This window comes from Myotis brandtii, unplaced genomic scaffold (assembly GCF_000412655.1).
Source record: "Myotis brandtii unplaced genomic scaffold, ASM41265v1 scaffold49, whole genome shotgun sequence".
In the NCBI taxonomy this organism is placed as follows: domain Eukaryota; kingdom Metazoa; phylum Chordata; class Mammalia; order Chiroptera; family Vespertilionidae; genus Myotis; species Myotis brandtii.
Genome location: NW_005368707.1, coordinates 6,735,674 through 6,744,817, shown reverse-complemented (window position 1 = coordinate 6,744,817; position 9,144 = coordinate 6,735,674). Strand labels below are relative to the sequence as shown.

Genomic DNA, 9,144 nt, shown 5'->3' with positions numbered 1-9,144 from the left:
GTGGTGGGGAGGGGGAGGAGCAAAGTAAACAAAATTGAGAGAGATTTTTGTAGGTTACTTAATATTTAAAATCCACATGCTGTAAAATTTACTCTTTTTTCATGTACAGTTATGAATTTTGACAAATGCACATGGCTGTATATTCACAACTACAACCACGATATAGAAAAGTTCCATCATCACAGAAAACCTTCCGTGTATCACCCCTTTATAGTCAGACCCTCACCCAACTCAACTTCTGAGAACCACTGATTTGTTCTCCACCACTAGTTTTGCATTTTCCAGAATGTCATATGAATGGAATAATGCAGTTTGTTAGCATGTTGCATTTTTTACTTTGGCTTTTTTTTTTTTTACTTATCAGGATGCACTTGAGATTCGTCCATGTTGTGTGTGTCAATAGGTCACTTCTTTTTATTGCTAAGAAGTAGTCTATTATAGGAATGCACCACAGTTTTATTTCTTTACTTACCAGCTGAGATATATTTAGGTTGTTTATAGTATTAGGCTACTGGAGCTTCTATAAACATACATGTGCAGGTGTTGGGTGAACATGAATTCCAGTTTCTTTTGGGTTTGCTGAATCATAAGTAAGTGTATGTTCAACTTTATAAGAAACTGAAACACTATTTTTGAGAGTGGCTCTACCATTTTGCATTCGCATTAGCAATGTGGGAGCACTCCACTTCTGCATCCTCATTAGTATTTGATGTTAGGTAAAAAAAAAGTGGACATTCTAATGGGTGTGTATCTCATTAAAAAAAAGATTTCAGATGTAGGTGGGATCATATGGTATTTGTCTTTTTTGTCTGACTTATTTCACTTGGCATAATGCTCTCAAGGTCCACCTATGTTGTCCAAAAGGCAGAATCTCCTTCTTTTTAAAGGCTGAATAATATTTCATAATTTCTTTATCCATTCACCTGTCAACAGAAACAGGTTGTTTCCATATCTTGGCTATTGCAAATAATGCTTCAGTGAATATGGGAGGGAAAATGTCCCTCACCTTCACCTAATGATTTCTTTTTTTGGGTTATATACCCAGAAGATGGATTGATGGCTATTATGGTAGTTCCTTTTTTAATTTTTTTGAGGTAACTTCATACTGTTTTCCATAGTGGATGTACCAATTTACATTTTCACCAACAGTGCACCAGCGTTCCGTCTTCCTCACATCTTTGCCAACATATGTAATCTTTTATTTTTTTGGAAAATAGCCATTCTAACAGGTGTGAGGTAATATCTTATTGTGGTTTTGGCTTGCATTTCCCTGATGATTAATTGGCTATTTGTATGTCTTCAGATCTTCTGCCCATTTTTAAATTGGGTTATTTGTTTTTTTTTGCTGTTGAGTTGTATGAATTCCTTATATATTTTGATTATTAACCCATTACCAGATATATGTTTTGCAAATATTTTTCCCATTCTGTAGGTTGCCTTTTCATTTTGTTGATGGTTTCTTTTGCTGCATAGAGTCGTTTTGATGTAGGCACTTTGTTTATTTTTGCTCTTATTACCCTTGCATTTGGTGTCAAATCCAAGAAAATCATTGCCAAGACCCATGTCAGGGAGCTCACTGCCTAGGTTTTTTCTAGGAGTTTTATGGTTTCAGGTCTTACATTCAAGTATATAATCCATTTTGAGTTGATTTGTTGTGTATGGTGTAAACAGTGGTCCCACTTCATTCTTTTGTATGTGGTTGTTCAGTTTCCCCACCATTTATTGAAGAGACTGTTTCTTCCCCATTGTATATTCTTGCCTTCTTTGTTGTAAATTAACTGGCTACCTATGCATGCATTTAATTCTAGATACTCAATTCTGTTCCATTGACCTGTGTGTCTGTTTTTATGCCAATACCATACTGTTTTGGTTACTGTAGCTTGTAATATAGTTTGAAATCAGGAAGCATGATGCCTCCAACTCTGTTCTTCTTTCTCAATATTGCTTTAGCTATTCAAGTTATTTTATCTATTTTTTTTGTATTCCATATGAAACTTAGAATTATTTTTTTAATTTCTGTGAAAAATGCCATTGCAATTTTGATAGGGATTGTATTAACTCTCTAGATTGCTTTTGGATTCTAGTAATCTAGAATCCAAATTAATATTGCTAAAATGTTCCTATATTACATTTAGCAAATACTTATTAATTTTATATTAATTAAATAATATTAATTTTTCCAATCCATAAACCTGGGGTATGTTTTCATTTATTTTTGTCTTCTAAAATTTCTCTTACCAATGTTTTTTTAAAATATATTTTTATTGATTTCAGAGAGAAAGGGAGAGGGAGAGAGACCGAAACATCAATGATGAGAGAGAATCATCGATCAGCTGCCTCCTGCATGCCCCCCACTGGGGATCGAGCCCACAACCCAGGCATGTTCCCTGACCTGGAATTGAACCGTGACCTCCTGGTTCATAGGTCACCACTCAACCACGGAGTCATACTGGCCAGGTTCTAATCAATGCTTTAAAGTTTTTAGTGCACACATATTTTTATCTTCTTGGTTAAATTTATCCCTAAGTATTTTATTCATTTTGATGCTATCACAAATGGGATTGTTTTCTTGATTTCTTTTCAGATAGGTCATTGTGGGTACAAAGAAATGCAATTGATTTTTGCATATTGATTTTGTATCCTATAACTTAACTGGATTTGTTTATTAGTTCTAATAGTTTTTCCGGGGGGAGCATTTAGGGTTTTATACATAAAGGATCATGGTATCTGCAAACAATTCAATTTCTTTAATAGACAGGACTATTCAGGTTATCTATTTCTTCCAGCCTGTGCCACTACAGCAGTGCAGACCTGGGGTTGGCCTTAGGGCAAGGCTGGGTGAGAGAAAACCAGGGACTTTCTCCATACTCTCCAGTACATTGGAGCCCTCTTGCTGGGTCTTCTGGATAGATAGGGGATTTTTCCTGGAGATTTTGCTGCATAATTCCATGATTCATCCTCATTTGTTCAGGTCCTATTGCCTTTAATTATTTAGTTGTCAGAGTCCACAGGTAGTTGCTTTTGGTATTATGTGCAGAGAATTTTAATTGTAATCAGGAAAAGTCATAGGCTTCCAGCTTACTTCATCTCGACTGGCACTGGAAGTTGATGCTTCTTTTTGACCAGGCCCATTAAGAACATTTGGCCAAACTTGGGTAGAATACACTGCAGGGAAGGAAAGAACAGTAATCATTTCTGATTATCAAAAGCAAATGGGAATGGGAAAGATGATCTGTAGTTTTTAAAGTGAGGTTTGGATGAAGACAGTCAGAACTCAGTTTATCGAGATCTTCTGTGCTGCCCTAGAAGTATTTGATTTAAAATGTCCCTGGAAGTTTGCTGAGACAGTCTAGTTTACCAGGCTGTTTGCTCAAGAACATAGACCTCTTAGGGATGGAGGAACGTAACTTCAGTTTAACAGATATTTTAGCACCTGTATTCTTCTTTGACACATCAAAACTCCAAAAAGTGGTATTTTCTTAGAAGTTAGTTTCACTGCAGAATCTGAAATTTTATCAATGAACTTTTTGTATTCCTATATGAAAATCCATTAGTCTGTCATGCACTTTGGATTTTTTTTTCCCAATGCATGATTTTGTAACATGGTGAATTTACCATTTAGAAAATTCAGTTATACAGATTTTGCATATGTTAATTTATATGATATTAATCTGTACCTCCTGCTCAATTTTGCTATAAGCCTAAAACTGCTCTAAAATGGTATTTAAAAAATTTTTTAAATTCTATTCATTAATATTCCATCAGTGTAATCAAGAAAGTCTTTTAGCATTGGGAAAATGTCAAGCACACAGTGTCAAATTTTCTAAAATTCTAGAACAAATACTGGTAGTTATTTTCTTTGAAGTGACAGGCTTACTTTGTCTATTTTCAAGAAAATGTCCCTAAATACTCAAATCTGAATAACTCTAGTTTATCTGTTGTTTATTCTTTCCAGTAAAAACAGTATTTCATGGAGAAAGCCACTATTTCAGCTCAGAACTCAGTCACACAGTGCTTTCCCTTGACAACCATTGTACTTTGAAAAGCAGCTGGGGTGCTTTATGTGTGCTTCTGACCCTTGAGTAAACATGAGTAAAACATGTTTACTCAAGGGTCAGTGTTTAATGAATGATTTTTACTGTTTCATCAAGGACATTCTTAAATTAAATTGGCTTTTCTTTTTTCCCCACACAAGGCACTGAAGAACATAATGCCTATTAGTATAATTGCTGTCACTGCCTTGACATGCTCTATGTGCCAGCAGTTTTACTCACCTTTGTTTTTGCACCAATAGTGCAAATGTCAACACAGTAAAAAATACATCTTAGTATTATTCCAAAAATAGTTTTGATCTCATGAACCCCCTGAAAGGATCTCAGGATCCCCCAGAAATTGTAGACTTCAAGAACCACTGCTGTAGACCAACTTGGTGATAGGAGAATGGTACAAGAGAAGGTGTTACTTGAGACAAACACTCAAAGTTAGGGACCATTTCACAATCTGAGCTATGAAAGGGGAATGTGTGACCTCATAATGGGGCCCAGAATTTCAGAAGACATGGAGTAAACATTGATTGGGATGATTTCAGCCATTGGGCTGCTAACATTGAGAATAGTGGGAAATTGCCTAGCTAGAGTTGGACCAGATTGTAGAGGGCTGTGGATACCTTTGGAAAGAATCCAGTGCTGGGATTCAGGAGAATCTGGATTCTAATCTGGACTGTCCTTACTATCCATTCACCTTTATGGATCTTTGTATTAAGCACATAAAACATGCTCAATAAATGTTTTGTTTGTTGAAATTAAATGATTTTATCTCTGGAAAATTATGTGGTAATATTTTATTTTTCTGAGGGTTCTACAAACACTTTAATTATTTCTGATATTAATAATCACAGTTAAGTGAACTGAAGCCTGATAAGTGAAATGGAATGTGGGTAGACAGTGATAGGACTAAAAGTGAGACCATGGTCTCCTGACTTTAAGTCCATTCTATTTTTGGCTCACTGGTCTTCTGCCTCCTACACTGGAGAGGCTTTCTGCTTACAGAGTAACTGTTACTTCCCTGACCCACTTCCTACCTGCTTTCCTTCCTTTATCCAGCTGGTCTGGTTTTGTCCTCCAATTATGCTGTTAGTACACACTTACTTTTCTTTGTGTCACTTACCACAAATATAGTCAAGTAATGAATTATGCAAATATTGTTTTAATATCTATGGCCTGGAACCAGGGTGTAAATTATATATAAACTCCTTATTCATCATTATATTCTCAAGACCCAGCAGGGTTCCCTCACATAGTAGGCACTCATACCAATGAAAATACGGGGATTATTACATTTCCCATGGGTAGTGTGGGCAATAAAGCTCTAGGAAGTCAGAGCAGGGAGGGAGTAGAGAGGCCTTGAGTATTCCAGGAAGATCTCAGAGAAGAGAGGGGGCTTGATCTAGACCTTGCAAGATGACCTATAACTATACTATTTTCACGGTGCCTTTAAGGTTTCTATGATCATGTAATTCATTTACTTCTTAGGTGAAGGCTATTACTCTACTCTCAGGTTGTCATTACTAGGCCATTCGTTTGGCCAAATAGAGCCAGAGCTGTGAAGTAGGTAGGGTGGTAGTCTTTTTCTTCCTTCCTGCCTTCCTCTACGCATATTTATTGAACAGCTACTATGTGTTAGGCACTGGGAATACAAAAAAGAACAAAAGTAAACGTCTCCCTTCCCTTCTAGAACTTACATTGCAGTGGGATGAGGGAGAGACAGGCAATATATCAGTCAATGAAACAAATGTCAGATAGTGATAGGTGTTTGGCAAAGAATTAAAAGAAAGTAATAGATAGGAACTGGTAACTACTTTGGTTGAGGTGAAAACACACTGAACTTTGAATGACACATGGCCAGCTAAACAAAGGTCAGGCAGAAAAGCATTCCAGGTAGAAGAGAAAACCAATGCTACTGGCCAAGACAGATACCTGGCACACTTGAGGGTTGGAAAAGTATGTGTGAGCATTGTTGGTGGAGGAAGAATGGAATAAGATGAATTTGGAGAGGTGAGCAAGAGCCACACCATTTAGAACTTTCTAAGCAAGGATAAGAAGTTTAGATCTTTGTGCTTTGGGAAGCCATTGAATGGAGTGATATGATCTGAGGACTAGAGGCTTGAGTGAGGGAGTAGATAGCAGTGGCGCTGGGAGAAATGCCTGGATTTAGGATATATTTTGGAAGTGGACATTTTCCTGTGTTCTTCCAATTTGTCCTTGATCAAATGTCTTTTAAGACATTTATTCTCTGTCCTCTTTCTACAGGGCTTCAGCCACTTCCAAGGTATTGGCTAAACACCACATCTTGTGCTGCAAAACGTTACACTTCCTTTGTGAAGATTTGAATTTTAATAATGAACCTTCTTAAAAATAAAGTTTTAATGTGGTGATTTGCAACTTGGTAGGGCTTTAGAATGAGTCTTGGGTTCTAAACCTGAATCAGTATCAACTGTGACTTTGGAAATCACTGAACATTCTGAACTCAGTTGCCTTACCTGTAAAATGGGTCTAATTATATCTACTATGCCTCATTCACAGCACTGTATTGAAACCAACTGAAATGACATCTGAAAGTACAAAGTAGTGATTATGTGTGAAACGTTTGTCATGGCTCATATGTCTTCACATGTACCCATTCTCCTTCATGAGAGTAAGAATAAAAGACCTCAAGGCAGACCGGCTTTTATTCCATCAACAAGGATTTTTGAGTACCCCCTACATTCTTAGCATTGTGTCATGTATTATGGAGAATACAGTAGAAGGGCACCTGGTGTCTGAACTCCAGTATGTAGTTGGAGGAATACAATTAACCCACATGGGAAGATGGCTACTGCTTCTGGGCCTCATGAGGAGGGAAGGATTAGGATAGGTGGAGGGAAGAGAAGAGGATGAATTCAGACAGAGAAGAGCAAGAATGAAGATCCAGAGATGATAGTCGAGCTGCATGCAGGAAAATAGAGGACCAGTGAGGATACATGTGTGGTCCACACTGGATGTTCTTGACTTGTTTTTGAGTGTGGGCATTCACAGTAAGAGGAGAACTCCCTCCTACACATAGAGGGGGTGGTTTGTGGCTGACTGTGCTGGCTGTCATTTCTTTTCTACTTTTGCCATCAACTATGAATTTTATTGAAACACAGCAATTATTCTTAAACATTGACTAATGCTTTACTATATAATTACTGTAAAAAAGACTTTATTTTGGAGTAAATATAGATTCACTAGCAGCTGCAAAGAAATGGAGAGAGGTTTTTGGTACCCTTCCCTCATTCTCCCCTATGGTGAACATCTTATATAACTATAGTACAATAGCAAAACCAAGTGATGACATTGGTAAAGTCCACAGAGCTAATTCAGGTGTCACCAGTTATACATGCATCTCTCTCTCTCTCTCTCTCTCTCTCTCTCTCTCTCTCTCTCTCATTTTATGTGGATATATATTTTCATCTCTCTTTGGTATATACCAGTGGTCGGCAAACTCATTAGTCAACAGAGCCAAATATCAACAGTACAACAATTGAAATTTCTTTTGAGAGCCAAATTTTTTAAACTTAAACTATATAGGTAGGTACATTGTTATTAACTTAATTAGGGTACTCCTAAGGCTTAGGAAGAGCCACACTCAAGGGGCCAAAGAGCCGCATATGGCTTGCGAGCCGCAGTTTGCCGACCACAGGTATATACCTAGGAGTAGAATTGCTGGATCATATGGTAGCTCTATGTTTAGCCTTTTGAGAAATTGTCAATGTATGAGGATTTTACTAGCGTGTAAAACTCTAGACAAGTTTGTCACATGTGTAGCTTCCTGTCACTACCACCTCAACCAAGATATAGACTGCCCTATCACCCCAGGGCCTCTTGTGCTACCCCTTTATAGCAGCACCTTCTTCCTCACCCATTCTTAAACCTTGGTGGCCACTAATCTGTTCTCTCTAGAATTTTATTTCAATGGTTATATAGGTAGGACCTTACAGTACATAGCTTTTTGAGATTGTCTTCTTCACTCAGCAAAGTTCCCTGAGGTTAATCCAAGTTGTTGTCTTTCTTTTGATTGCTGAGTAATATTTCTCATTATAGGTGTGCCATCCTTTGTTAAATCACTCACTGAAGAACATTTACTGCTAGTTTCTAGTTACTAGCTATTGTGAATAAGCTACTTTGAACATTGATGTATAGGTTTTTGTATGGACTTAAGTTTTCATTTCTCTGCAGTAAAATGCCCAAGGTTGTCATTATTAGGTCATATAGTAAATCAATTTTTTCATTTTAAAAGAAACTTCCAAACTATTTTCCAAAGTGGCTGGGTCATTTATATTTCCACCAACAACGTGTGATCCAGTTTTTTGCATTGTTGCCAGCATTTGCTATTATCACTTTTTTTAGCCATTCTGATAGGTATGTAATACTATCTCACCATGATTTTAAATCTTTTTTTTTATTGAGATATAATTCACACACTGTAAGACTCACCCTTTTAAAGTGTACAATTAAGTACACTTTGTTTACTGGTATGTGCAACCATCATCATTTATTTCCAAAGCATTTTCATCCCTCTAAAAAGAAACCCAGAACCCATTACCAGTAACTCCCAATTCTGCCCTCTTCCCAGCCCTGGCAGCCACTCACCTTCTGTCTCTAGGGATTTGCCAATTTTGGACATTTTATATAAATGAAATCTAATCTAATAAAAGAGAAACATGAAAATTGACTGCACCTCCGCTACGCCCAAAGCCACGCCCAAAGCCATGCCCACCAGCCAATCAGAGTGACTATATGCAAATTAACCCAACCAAGATGGCGGCCTGCAGCCACGGAGCTGGAGCAAGCAGGAGGCTTGGTTGCCCCGGTGATGGAGGAAGCCAAGCTTCCCGCCTGCCCTGGCCGGCTGTGGCCTCCACTCAAGGCAACAAAGTTTCAATTATAGAAGATAAATAAATCCCAGATACCTGCTTCCAGCCAGCCTCCACTGGGAGCTTGGGTGGCTGGGGGCTGTGGCCAGCCTGCAAACAGCCATCAGCCCCTCACCCAGGCTGGCCAGGCACCCCAGCGGGGACCCTTACCGTGAAGGGGGTGTGGCCAGTCTGAAAACAGCCCTCAGCCC

At 38.0% G+C, this 9,144-nt stretch overlaps 1 protein-coding gene and 1 pseudogene across 1 annotated transcript in view; one reads left to right on the top strand and one right to left on the bottom strand.

Moving 5' to 3' along the window:
* Nucleotides 1–9,144, top strand: part of CCDC3 (coiled-coil domain containing 3) — a gene marked incomplete at its 5' end in the record, with an annotated part of 122,468 nt that overhangs the window by 23,439 nt on the left and 89,885 nt on the right. The gene's annotated exons all lie outside the window — the stretch shown is intronic.
* LOC102238926 overlaps nucleotides 3,079–9,144 on the bottom strand; it is a 16,507-nt pseudogene continuing 10,441 nt past the window's right edge.